The sequence below is a fragment of the Eriocheir sinensis genome, chromosome 54, assembly GCF_024679095.1.
Source record: "Eriocheir sinensis breed Jianghai 21 chromosome 54, ASM2467909v1, whole genome shotgun sequence".
NCBI classification, from domain to species: Eukaryota; Metazoa; Arthropoda; class Malacostraca; order Decapoda; family Varunidae; genus Eriocheir; species Eriocheir sinensis.
In genome coordinates, this window is record NC_066562.1 from 7505398 (window position 1) to 7519380 (window position 13983).

Consider the following 13983-nt stretch of genomic DNA (forward strand, 5'->3'; position numbering starts at 1 on the left):
GAACGGCGTTGAAGAAAAAAAAATCTCCCAACTCACTGGACAAAACTCATTTTTTCCTCACAAAAGTTAACCTGGACAGAACATACTCTCTCAGGTACACAGGCGGACAGGTAAGTGGACAGGTAAGCAGGTAGGTAGGAAGGTAATCTGCTTCTGCCGTTACCTTAGTCCTGTCCCCTTCCGTGTGACGTTGATTAAATACCCACAAAAATTTACCTGGGCTGAATTAAGTGTCTCAGGTAAGTGGACAGGTAGACTGGAAGGTAATCTCTCTCGCCCGTTACCTTATTCCTTTTCCTTTCTATATGCCGAACAAGAGCATGAAATAACAGTCACCAAACGGGAGTGTCTGTGATTTGGTTCTGTAGCATGGCAGTTCTATTCAGTCGGTTCTGTTCGCGGTTCTTTTTTCAGTTCTTAGGTTCTAGACATCGAATGGGTATACCAGTGTGTGAGAGAGATTGGTGGCGTGTCGGTTCTCCTCAATCGGTTCTATTAGCGGTTCTTTTTTCAGCTCAGGTTCAAGGGATGGAGTGGGTATAAAAGTGTGTGAGAGAGTTCTGTCGCGCGTTAGTTCTGTTCACGCTTGGTTCTGTGAGTGGTTCTAATTTCTCTCAGTCCTGTTAGGTTCTAGACATCAATTGGGTATAAATGCGTGAGAGTTCTGTCGCTCGTTAGTTCTGTCCACGCTTGGTTCTGTGAGTGGTTCTAATTTCTCTGTCCTGTTAGGTTCTAGACATCAAAAGGGTTCAATTATGTGTGAAGAGTCCTGGCGCTTGTTAGTTCTGCTCACTCTCGGTTCTCTTCGCGGTTCTCTTTCAGTTCTGTTTGGTTCTAGGGATGAAACGGGTAGAAAAGTGTGTGAGATAGTTCTATACCGCGTTAGTTCTTCTCAGTCTCGGTTCTATCCCATTCACAACCGGTTCTTTCTTCGGCCACTCGTATTTGAAAAGGTTCTTGCGTTCTCGAATTCCACGTTGCTCAAGTTCTACCCAGTTCCACACGAGCGGTTCTTATCAGTCTTCATGCTAATTGACAGGTTCTGATATGAGTGCTGAGTCAAGTTCTGTGGGTAGAAGGTTCTGTTTTCAAGTTTAATTTTTGCACTCAATCCTGCACACCCAAAAACGGTTCTTATGAGTTCTTTAGTTGAGGGATAGGTTCTGACGTGAGTTCTAAGTCCCATCAAGTTCTGTAAATAGGAGGTTCTAGTTTTTAGTTTGTTATTTTCTACTTAAATCCTGAGCACACAAAAACGGTTCTAATCGGTTCTTATATTTAGGGATAAGTTCTGAAGCGTTCATCTGGTTCTGAAGGAGGATCATTTTTTCGGTACAGGTTCTTAATCCTACACAAGCGGTTCTAATCGGAGTTCTCAGTACGACGAATAGGTTCTGATGTAGCTAAATTCCCCCTGGTTCTATAGGTTCTTTTTTAGTCCAAGTTCACAGCTCAGGGTTCTCCGATGTTCCAGTCCTACCTAGTCCAACACCAACGGTTCTTATTAGTCCTTAGGAGATATAGGAACTGGAGTGTCTATGTTCACCTGGTTCTACTGAAGGTTCTATTTGTTAGCTAGTTATATAAATCGTGTGCTGGGATGCTGAGGAGAGCGGGAGATGAGACTATGAGAGAAGATGCGTAGGGAAGCTGGGGAAAGATGGGGAGGACTTGGAACAGTGTGGGGAATGCATAGAGAGGCCGGGGAAAGCTGGGATGCCTCGGGGGAATATGGAAAACCTGGGGAAGGGATTTTAACGGAATGAAGGGATGTACAGAGGCTGGGGAAAGCTGGGGATGAGGCTGTTTGTGAAGATGTGCAGGGATGAAAGGGAGAGATGGGGATGACTTCAGGATGTCTGTGAGGATGCGAAGATGCTGGGAAGACTTGGGGATAATTTGGGATAGAGTACAGAGATGCAGGGAGGCTGGGGAAAGATGGGGAGGACTTGGGACAGTATGGGAATGTGTGGGGAAGCAGAGAGAATATAATAGAGACGCTGGGAGACTGGGGAAAACTGGGGATGACTTGGGATTGCAATGGAGAGAGGAGAGGAGAGTGGGGAAAACTGGGGAGGTGGCGTGAGGGGATGTGGGAGGAGGTAGAGGTAATTCACGTCAGAGTTATGAGATGAAGAGAGGCTGGGAAAGTCTGAGATCACGTGGGACGGTGTTGGAATGTACAGGGATGCTGGGGAGGGACAGGTTGACTCGGAGCAGTGTGAGAGGTAGGAGATGACTTGAGGATGCTGGGGAGGGATGTGAATGACTTGAGAATGTGATAGAGAGATGCAGGGAGGCTGGTGAGAGGTAGGTTGACTCGGAGCAGTGTGAGAGGTAGGAGATGACTTGAGGATGCTGGGGAGGGATGTGAATGACTTGAGAATGTGATAGAGAGATGCAGGGAGGCTGGTGAGACAGGTGAGGTTGACAGGGATGCTGGGGAGGTAGGGATGCTTTGAGACAGATGACTTGAGGATGCTGGGGAGGGATGTGAATGACTTGAGAATGTGATAGAGAGATGCAGGGAGGCTGGTGAGAGATAGGATGACTCGAAGCAGTGTGGAGATGTGGGAGATGACTTGAGGTTGTGTGTGTAGAGATGAAAGGATGCTGGGGAGATTCGGGGATGCTTTGAGACAGAATGAGGATGTGTAGGGATGCTGGGGAGATTCGGGGATGACTTAGAACAGAGTGGGGAGAATACAGGAAGGCTGGGGAGAGATGGGATGACTTAGAACAGAGTGGGAAGGATACAGGAAGGCTGGGGAGAGATGGGATGACTTAGAACAGAGTAGGGAGGATACAGGAGGCTGGGGAGAGATGGAGATGACTTAGAACAGAGTAGGGAGGATACAGGAGGCTGGGGAGAGATGGAGATGACTTAGAACAGAGTAGGGAGGATACAGGAGGCTGGGGAGAGTATGGGATGGCTTAGAACAGAGTAGGGAGGATACAGGAGGCTGGGGAGAGTATGGGATGGCTTAGAACAGAGTAGGGAGGATACAGGAGGCTGGGGAGAGTATGGGATGGCTTAGAACAGAGTGGGGAGGATACAGGAGGCTGGGGAGAGTATGGGATGGCTTAGAACAGAGTAGGGAGGATACAGGGAGGCTGGGGAGAGATGGAGATGACTTAGAACAGAGTAGGGAGAATACAGGAAGGCTGGGGAGAGATGGAGATGACTTAGAACAGAGTGGGGAGGATACAGGAGGCTGGGGAGAGATAGGGATGACTTAGAACAGAGTGGGGAGGATACAGGGAGGCTGGGGAGAGATGGGATGACTTAGAACAGAGTAGGGAGGATACAGGGAGGCTGGGGAGAGATGGGATGACTTAGAACAGAGTGGGGAGGATACAGGGAGGCTGGGGAGAGATGGGGATGACTTAGAACAGAGTGGGGAGGATACAGGAGGCTGGGGAGAGTATGGGATGACTTAGAACAGAGTGGGGAGGATACAGGAGGCTGGGGAGAGATGGGATGACTTAGAACAGAGTGGGGAGGATACAGGAGGCTGGGGAGAGATGGAGATGACTTAGAACAGAGTGGGGAGGATACAGGGAGGCTGGGGAGAGTATGGGATGACTTAGAACAGAGTGGGGAGGATACAGGAGGCTGAGGAGAGATGGGATGACTTAGAACAGAGTGGGGAGGATACAGGAGGCTGGGGAGAGTATGGGATGACTTAGAACAGAGTGTGGGAGGATACAGGGAGGCTGGGGAGAGTATGGGATGACTTAGAACAGAGTGGGGAGGATACAGGGAGGCTGGGGAGAGTATGGGATGACTTAGAACAGAGTGGGGAGGATACAGGGAGGCTGGGGAGAGATGGGATGACTTAGAACAGAGTGGGGAGGATACAGGAGGCTGGGGAGAGATGGGATGACTTAGAACAGAGTGGGGAGGATACAGGAGGCTGGGGAGAGATGGGATGACTTAGAACAGAGTGGGGAGGATACAGGGAGGCTGGGGAGAGATGGGATGACTTAGAACAGAGTGTGGGAGGATACAGGAGGCTGGGGAGAGTATGGGATGACTTAGAACAGAGTGGGGAGGATACAGGGAGGCTGGGGAGAGATGGGATGACTTAGAACAGAGTGGGGAGGATACAGGGAGGCTGGGGAGAGTAGGGGAGTTTAATTATAGCCATAGGTAGATTCAAGAGCTTACAAAAGGGTTAGGTAAATGGTTAAGAACGTTTGGATATTAAATTAAGGGATAAAAACGTTCTTACTGACATGAGGGCTTAGAAAAAAAAGAGCTGGGGTTTGATGAAGGGGTTTAGTTAGAGGGATAAGGAGATTCGAGAGTTTACAAAGAGGTTCAGAAGCTGCATAAGAGAGTTGGATCTTTATATTAAAAGCGAAAACGGATTTAAAAAAGAAGAGGATTTATAAAAAGAACATATATCAATTTTGGGTTTAAGGAAGGAATAAAAATAGGATTTCTTATAAGGGTTCTGAGCTTGAGTTTGTGGGTTTCAATACTGTTAGAAGGGACGAGCGTGTCTGTGCGAGCGTGCGTGTGTGTGCGTGCGTGCATGCGTGCGTCAGGTGAGTGCGGGGGCGTGATTCACCTGTCTTCGGGGCCTCAGGGAGAGTGTCCAGGTGTGACCCTTACCTGTCATCACGTGTGTGTGTGTGTGTGTGTGTGTGTGTGTGTGTGTGTGTGTGTGTGTGTGTGTGTGGGCACCGATTCTTGGGTCAGTTTCAAGTTATTTCCTTTCTTTTATGTTTCTCTTTCTTCTTTTCGTTCGTGTTTATCTCATTTATTTTCTTCTTTTCTTTTCTTTTTTTGTCTTTTTCTGTCTTGATTTACAACTAGTCTGTCTCTCTTTCTGTGTCTGTCTGTTCCACGGATGAGACAATTCCACACACATTCACGGAGTCTCTTTTTCTCTCCTTTCTCTCTCCTTCTATATTATCTCTCCTCTTCCTCCTCCGTTCATCCCTCCTCTCTTATCCCTCACTATCCTTCCTTTCTCTCTCTTATCCTTCTGTGGGGATGAAGAAGAGGAAGAGAAAGAGATAGAAGAAATGAGAGTGAATGGGAGACAGTATCGTAGTCCTCTCTCTCTTATCTTTCTTATCCTATCTCTCCTCTTCCTTTATTCCTTCCTTTTTATGTCTCTTATCTTTCCTTATCCTTCCCTTCGAGAGGAGACGAGAGGGGGGAGAGAAATAACAGGAGGTAGTGAATGGGATATACAGGCTAATTTCACCTGTCTTCTCCCTCTAGATAGCCGGGAAGGAGAGAGAGAGACAACAGGAGGTACTGACAGGCTGATTTCACCTGTCTTCTCCCTCTAGATAGCCGGGAAGGAGAGAGAGAGACAACAGGAGGTACTGACAGGCTGATTTCACCTGTCTTCACCCTCTAGATAGCCGGGAAGGAGAGAGAGAGACAACAGGAGGTACTGACAGGCTGATTTCACCTGTCTTTCTCTCCTTCTAGATAGCCGGGAAGGAGAGAGAGAGAGACACCAGGAGGTACTGACAGGCTGATTTCACCTGTCTTCACCCTCTAGATAGCCGGGAAGGAGAGAGAGAGACAACAGGAGGTAGTGACAGGCTGATTTCACCTGTCTTCTCCCTCTAGATAGCCGGGAAGGAGAGAGAGAGACAACAGGAGGTACTGACAGGCTGATTTCACCTGTCTTCTCCCTCTAGATAGCCGGGAAGGAGAGAGAGACAACAGGAGGTAGTGACAGGATGATTTCACCTGTCTTCTCCCTCTAGACAGCTGGGAAGGAGAGAGAGAGAGACACCAGGAGGTACTGACAGGCTGATTTCACCTGTCTTCACCCTCTAGATAGCCGGGAAGGAGGGAGAGAGACAACAGGAGGTAGTGACAGGATGATTTCACCTGTCTTCTCCCTCTAGATAGCCGGGAAGGAGAGAGAGAGACAACAGGAGGTACTGACAGGCTGATTTCACCTGTCTTCCTCTCCCTCTAGATAGCCGGGAAGGAGGGAGAGAGAGGCAGGCGTGGCGGGGGAGAGGCGTGAGAGACGGCGTTAGTGTGCGTGTGTGTCGTTGCAGTCACCGCCACCACCGCCGCCGCCGCCACACTCAACTCAGGTCTAATGATCACTGAAGCGCGGGTGAGGGAGGGCTGCCTCACCTGGTTGGTCCTCTGATCGTCGCCCCGCCCACTGCTCCACCCCACGGCACCCCTGGCCAGTCTGATCGCACGACACCCCGCCCACTGCTACCTACGCCCATTCAGACTCACCTACACGCCCGCTACATCGACGTACACGCTCATTGATCTCATTTTATGCACCCGAATATGATCTGTATACTTTTACTTAACTTTGCTACACTAACCTATCAAACACTTTTTTTCCACCTATCTCTGTTTACCTGTCTACCTTAACCTCACCACACACACACACACACACACACACACACACACACCTATCAAACACTTTTTTTTTTTCCACCTATCTCTGTTTACCTGTCTACCTTAACCTCACCACACACACACACACACACACCTATCAAACACTTTTTTTTTTTCCACCTATCTCTGTTTACCTGTCTACCTTAACCTCACCACACACACACACACACACACACACCTATCAAACACTTTTTTTTTTCCACCTATCTCTGTTTACCTGTCTATCTTAACCTCTCACACACACACACACACACACACACAGCAACTGACACCCAGATCCACATTCCCTTAACACATTTTATACACGCAAATCTAACACAAACCACCTTTTTTTTCATCTAATTGTATACTACCATCCACATTCCCTTACACCCACCCACATACAGCCCACCCGTACCCACCTATATCTGTTTTTCATCCCATATCTGTTAATTACACTTTTTACCTGTATATTTGAGTTACCTGGGCTACTACTTACAACTTACCTACACCCACTCACACCCACCCAAATACTGCCATACACTAAGCTCCTAAAGATCCCTAAACTTAAATCTTAACCCAAAAATCACATACACTTAATTTGCACGTGTGTATTTGGGTTACCTGGGCCATCCACACCCACCCACACCCACCCTGACCACCCCGCCCCCCCTTACACCCCACCACACACACAAATTAACACTGACACAGAAGGGAGAGAGAGAGAGAGAGGTAGAAATTGACCTCTCTTTTGGCTATACTCTTTACTTATATCTTTTATAGGAGCGGCGAGTAGCGAGCTTTTTTTTTTTTTTTTTACTCTTTTTGTTGCCCTTGAGCCGTGACCTTTGATGCAAAAAAAAAATCTCTTTCACGGAGTTAATTAATTTTTCACCTCTACACCCACCCACACCAACCCACCCCCACACTCACCTACACTCAATATACCCCGTTTCCCCACCGCCCATCCCCTACCTGCCTCATCTCCCGGCCCGTACCTGTGTTAATCTCCCTCAACGCTCTTCTTTGTAAGCCCCGCCTTTTCGAGCAAGCCACGCCTCCTCCTTCCTCTCCTCCTCCTCCTCCTCTTCCTCCTCTCCCAGATGAGTGGAAGGATGCGTGACGTGAGGATTGGTTGTCACTCCTCCTCCTCCTCCTCCTCCTCTGGGTTGTCAGGGTACGAGTGTGTTGGTCTGCCTTCCTCCTCCTCCTCCTCAACAGTGCCTATAGAAACCAGACGAGTGAATAGTGCCGTGAATCCGCCTAGGTCAAAAGGGCTGATACTTTGTTGTAATGGGAGTAAACTGAACGTACGCTCCGAGAGGCTTTGATGTGATTTGCGGGAATGAAGTAACAGTGTGACAGGCGAGCAGATCAAATCACTAGAGCAGGCAACCTCGTAATGAGCCATGTCTTCCTCCTGCCTGCCTTTCCATGCTTCTATACGTTTTTTTCTCTCCTCTTTTTCTTCTTTATCTTAATTTCTCCTGTTTCTCCTCCATTTCAAATCACTAGAGCGGGCAACCTCGTAATGAGCCAAAAGTCTTCCTCCTGCCTGCCTTTCCATGCTTCCATACTGCTTTTTTTCTCCACTTTTTTTCTTCCTTATCTTAATTTCTCGTTTCTCTGATCCTCTTTTTCTCCTCCATTTCAAATCACTAGAGCGGGCAACCTCGTAATGAGCCAAAAGTCTTTCTGTTGCCTGCCTTTCCATGCTTCCATACTCTTTTTTTTCTCCATATTTTATTCCTTATCTCAGTTCCTCGTTTTTCTGATCCTCTTTTTCTCCTCCATCTCAAATCACTAGACCGGGCAACCTCGTAATAAGCCATAAGTCTTTCTGTTGCCTGCCTTTCCATGCTTCCATACTTCTTTTTCTCCTTTCTCCTTTTCTTTTTCTCCACTTTTTCTTCCTTATCTTAATTCCTCCTCCTTTTACATTCCTCGTTTCTCTTATCCTCTTTCTCTTCTCTTCTTTTCCTCCACTTCTTCTTCCTTATCTTAATTCCTCCTCCTTTTACATTCCTCGTTTCTCTTATCCTCTTTTTCTTCTCCTCTTCTTTTTCTCCACTTCTTCCTTATCTTAATTCCCCCTCTTCTAACATTCCTCGTTTCTCTTATCCTCTTTTTCTTCTCCTCTTCTTCTTCCTTATCTTAATTCCCCCTCTTCTAACATTCCTCGTTTTTCTGATCCTCTTTTTTTCTCCTCCTCCTCCTCTTCCTCTTCCTCCGCCTCCATCACTATACTCTTCACTCCTCCCAAAGCTTTAACTATATCAATTCCCCTCCTCCTCCTCCTCCTCCTCCTCCTCCTTCTTCTTCTCTCCCATTTGTTTTATTTTAATCCACCCTGTACATTTGGTTCCCTCCTCCTCCTCCTCTTCATACCATCGTTCTCTCCCCTCCTTTATCCTTTTTAATTTCCTCTTTATCTTATTTTCTCCATTCCCTTTCTCTTTCTCTTCCCATTACTTAGCTTTATATACCTCCTCCTCCTCCTTCTGTCCTCTTCCTCCTCCTCCTCCTCCATTTATTCTAATCCTGGCACTAACCTTGCTCTTTCCTCTCCTTCTCTCAGTCTCTTCTTCTCCTTCTTCTTCGTCTTCTTCATTTCTTTTCCTTTACACACAATTTTAACAACTGAAAAGAGTAGAAATAAATGTCAGTAGTAGTAGTAGTAGTAGTAGTAGTAGTAGTAGCAGAATAACATATACAAGGGAATAGGTATTAAACATATTGGTTCAAGTATAGAAAATTGGGACACAAAGTATAAGAAATTCAGCATATGGTATTTGGAATGCATTAGGTATAGATATTTACATCCAAGGTGTTGTATAAGGTATAGGGCGTCACCCATCACTCACCAGGCAAACACAGGTAAGGAGAGGCGGTGAGGCGGTGACAGGCAGGTGTGAAGTTGGTCCCTCGCTGTCCCGCGGCGCACCTGTGACTTTGTACTCACCTGGAATAAAGGAAAATGTTGTAGTAGTAGTAGCAGTATTAGTAGTATTAGTATTAGTAGTAGTAGTAGTAGAAATGGTGGTGGTGATGGTGGTGGTAGCAACAGTTGTATACCAAGAATATAAATTATATAAATTTAAAAGTAGTAAAATGAATAAAAATATAATACAACTTACCCTTACCGAAGAGCAGAGGATGCACCAGGAGTGGTCATCGTAGCGGTAGTTGTAGTAGTAGAAGTGTACACACACACACACACACACACACACACACACACACACACACACACACACACACACCACTTCCTGTTGGAAGAAAAAAATTCAAATATATTCCTAATGACATTGATATAGCTTGTCTCATTAATTTGCTTTCTTCTTATTAATCTTAACGTTGAAAATAATAATTTTTCTGGGGGAAGTACGTTAAGATAACTGAGATTAAAGAAAAAGAAATGCAAATGGAGGCCGTCAAATAAGTTCACGTCTGCCTAAGTCACACAACAGAAGAGCAGCACAAGAGCCTCCATACACTATAAAGCACTTGCCTGCGCCGCCCACCGCCCGGCCGCAAAACGACCCACCACTCACCATGCACTCGTTAGCCGGTAACAGGCAGCAGAGCACCACTGGCAGCACATAGCATCGAGGGCCTCCAAAAAGCATCGCAGCGGGTCGGGGGTTTTGGAAAAGGCTTACAATACAACACGGCTGCCATGCAGAGAGGTGCTGGAGAGCTCGGAAGAATGTTGAGGCGTGGTGCGGCAGCTCGTGCTTGGGTGGTAGCAGAGAGGCGCGCGGCAAGCCCCGCGGAGGCACGCTCCACGACACACAGCACGGCTAATAAGCGGCAGACTGTGTCCTGCTGACGTATAGCTGTGGAGGCTGTTTGTGTGCACCAAGGGTCGTGTTCCAGCAGTCACTGACGAAGCACTGTATTACAAGGATAACAGCCGTGGCAGACAATCGCCTGCATGGCTGCCTCGTGGAATCAGGGACTGACTGACCCCCAAAAGCTTAGCAGGTTGTTGCGTAACGCATTCTTACACTTATCACGTAGAGAAAACGGCTTCTGAACTGCAATGGCGACAGGCGGTGGTCTAACCCCAACCCAGCCCGTGATAACGCCATCCTCGGGGCTGCGGCACGCCCGCCCTGAGGCAGCACACGCCCGCCCTGAGGCAGCACACGCCCGCCCTGAGGCAGCACACGCCCGCCCTGAGGCAGCACACGCACGCACACTCGCCGCTCGCGCAGCCTCGCCTCGGCGCTGCCTGGGGCTCGTGAGTCGAAGCCTCGCCCGCAGCTCGAGGCCACTCGGCTCACTGCTATCACCAAAAGAATTCTCCGAGCTATGTGAGCAAGCGAGAAAAGTAATGATGATGCAAATATCTCGGCAGCACAGCGAGGCCTCCACGCTGCCTGCAGGACGCTCAGGGCAGTCTATTCTCATGCAGACGCTTCAACCTCTAATGTCAACTATTTCCAAAGGCCAATAAGGAGTTCAATCGAGTTCGCATGAGTGTTTTTTCTAGGTTCATGGTACAGTAGAATGGTCAAACCACCTCCAGGGTAAAAACCAAGCCCTGGAAATGCCCACAACTCCTACGATAGCCTTGCTAAACGTGTGTCCTTGGGTGCCGAAATGTTTAAGAATACGGTCTTCAGAGCCCCGCAGGGAAGGCGTGTGAGGTAACGAGTCGAATGGCGATGACGAGTCACGGGGTCACTCCACTCGCCCGCACGGACAACCCTCCACGCAGGATCATAGGATTTGATCGTGATGGCGGGTCGGCGAGTAACGAGTGCTGGGCTGCGTGACCCACCGCATGAAACACCTAATTATTCATTTTTATTTCTTTATTTTTACATCGTACATCGTGCAATTAAATACAAGTATGTCGGTGAGCGGGAAACGGTCCGCCGCTGGGGCTAGATGCTTTTATTAATACTAGCCTAGTTACAACATCCTCTTGGCCGGACCATTGCTGTAGCGGCCTTGTCTTGACCTGGAGATGCATCCTTCACTCTACAATAAAAAAACGAACAAAGAAAATGAATAAGGAAAAGATAACAATTAAGAAAAAATGAATCAGGAGGAAAAAAAGGAAGAAAAAATGCAAAAAAAATGAATAGGAATAAGAATATATGAGTAAGTAATAAATGAATAAGGAGAAAAAATGAACAAGAAAAATGCAAAAAAAAAAAATGAATAAGAAAAAGATATCATAATAATTAAAAAAAAAATGATTCGGGAGGAAAAAAAGGAAGAAATAAGAAAAGAAAAAATGAATAGGAATAAGAACATATGAATAAGTAATAAAATGAATGATAAAAAATGAACAAGAAAAATGCAAAAAAAAAAATGAATAAGAAAAAGATAATAATTAAAAAAAAATTATTCGGGAGGAAAAAAAGGAAGAAAAAAGAAAAGAAAAAATGAATAGGAATAAGAACATATGAATAAGTAATAAAATGAATGATAAAAAATGAACAAGAAAAATGCAAAAAAAAAATGAATAAGAAAAAGATAATTAAAAAAAAATGATTCGGGAGGAAAGAAGGAAGAAAAAAGAAAAGAAAAAATGAATAGGAATAAGAACATATGAATAAGTAATAAAATGAATGATAAAAAATGAACAAGAAAAAATGCAAAAAAAAAATGAATAAGAAAAAGATAATAATTAAAAAAAAATGATTCGGGAGGAAAAAAAGGAAGAAAAAAGAAAAGAAAAAATGAATAGGAATAAGAACATATGAATAAGTAATAAAATGAATAAGGAGAAAAAATGAACAAGAAAAAAATGAAAAAAAAAATGAATAAGAAAAAGATAATAATTAAAAAAAATGAATCGGGAGGAAAAAAAGGAAGAAAAAAGAAAAGAAAAAATGAATAGGAATAAGAACATATGAATAAGTAATAAAATGAATGATAAAAAATGAACAAGAAAAAATGCAAAAAAAAAAAAAAAAATTCCATCGGCGAACGACCTGCACCAGCCTGTCATTCCCTATAAACATCAAAACATCGCCTCCAAACAAACATTTCACCTTACATAGCTAACATCCACCGTCCCTGCACACGCCAACACATATGTGGGTGAAAACAAACTCTTAGATGATAAAAACTGTCTTACCAGCAGGAGCGACGAACATACATCCTTCCCCCTTCAGGCACCGCGGGTCTCTGAGGTTCAACGTTGCCAGATTGTCGTACTCAGCCTCCCATGTTTGCCAATTTCCAACCCCAAAACTGCCTCCTCGACCCCAATAACTGCCTTCATATATAGTTACCGTTAAAATGGTTAATTGTTGGTGTTTTTTTGGCGATAGCTATGGCTCAGAAACCGGTAAATACGAGGCTCTGAGTACGATAATCTGGCAACGGTGCTGAGGTTGCTCGCTGATGTGAGGGGTCAAGAGGATAAAAGAAACGCCGGGGTCATTAATGGTTCTAAGGGTCATAATAATAAGCAAATCTATATCTAAAGATCATAATAAGCAAATAATAAAATAATAATGATAGTGAATGTATATAATTTTCTGCGGTTTTGACCTCTAATGAGCGTTGTTTGTGGGTACATTATGACCCTGGTGACCCATCGTCGGTTCTGAAGGTCAAATTACTGTTGAAACTACGATAACAGATACAAAAATAAAGGAAAATGGAGAATGTGTAGTTTTTTTTTTATTGTTTTTCAGCTTTCTGTTTATAGGTGATGCCCAAGTATACCCTTTCCCTCCTTCTCCCTCCCCCCTCCAGTTATCAGGACCCACCATCACCACCTGCCAAATTACTCCTCAAACTAAATAATTAATAAAGAAATAAAGAAAATGATGAAGATGTATAGGTAGTTTTCCAATGCTTTCCACCTTTGTTTGTTTATAGGTAATGCCCAGGTACCTTTCCCCCCCCCCAACCCCCCTCCAGTTATCAGGACCTACCATCTCCACCTGCCAAATTACTCTTCAAACTAAATAATTAATAGAGAAACACAGAGAATGATGAAGATATATATTTTTGCAATGCTTTCCATCTTCCTGTTTGTATATAGGTAATGCCTAGGTACCCTTTCTCTCCCCCTCCCCCCCCCCCCTCCAGTTATCAGGACCTACCATCTCCACCTGGCAAATTACTCCTGAAACTAAATAATTAATAAAGAAATAAAGTAAATGATTAAGATATATGATTAAAAAAAAGACAGAGAAGTAGATGGAGAGATAGAAGATAGAAGGAAAAATAGAAGATAAAAAGATAGAAAATAGATTAAAAAAAGGAAGACCACGGAATATGAAAATAGAAGATAGATTAAAGAGAAGATAGATAAAAAGATAGAAAATAGATTAAAAAAAGGAAGACCGCGGTAGATGAAAAAAAATAGAAGATAGAATAAAAAAGATAGAAAATAGATTAAAAAAGATAGAAAATAGAATAAAAAAATTGAAAATAGAATAAAAAAAATAGAAAATAGATTAAAAAAACGGACGACAGAGCAGTAGATGAAAAAAAGATAGAAGACTGATTGAAAATATAAAAGATAGACAGAAAATAGATTAAAAAAGTTGAAAGATCACATCAGATAAAGAAACTATAATCTATAAGAGTAATGTATTGGCTAAGCAAACCAAACAGAGCAT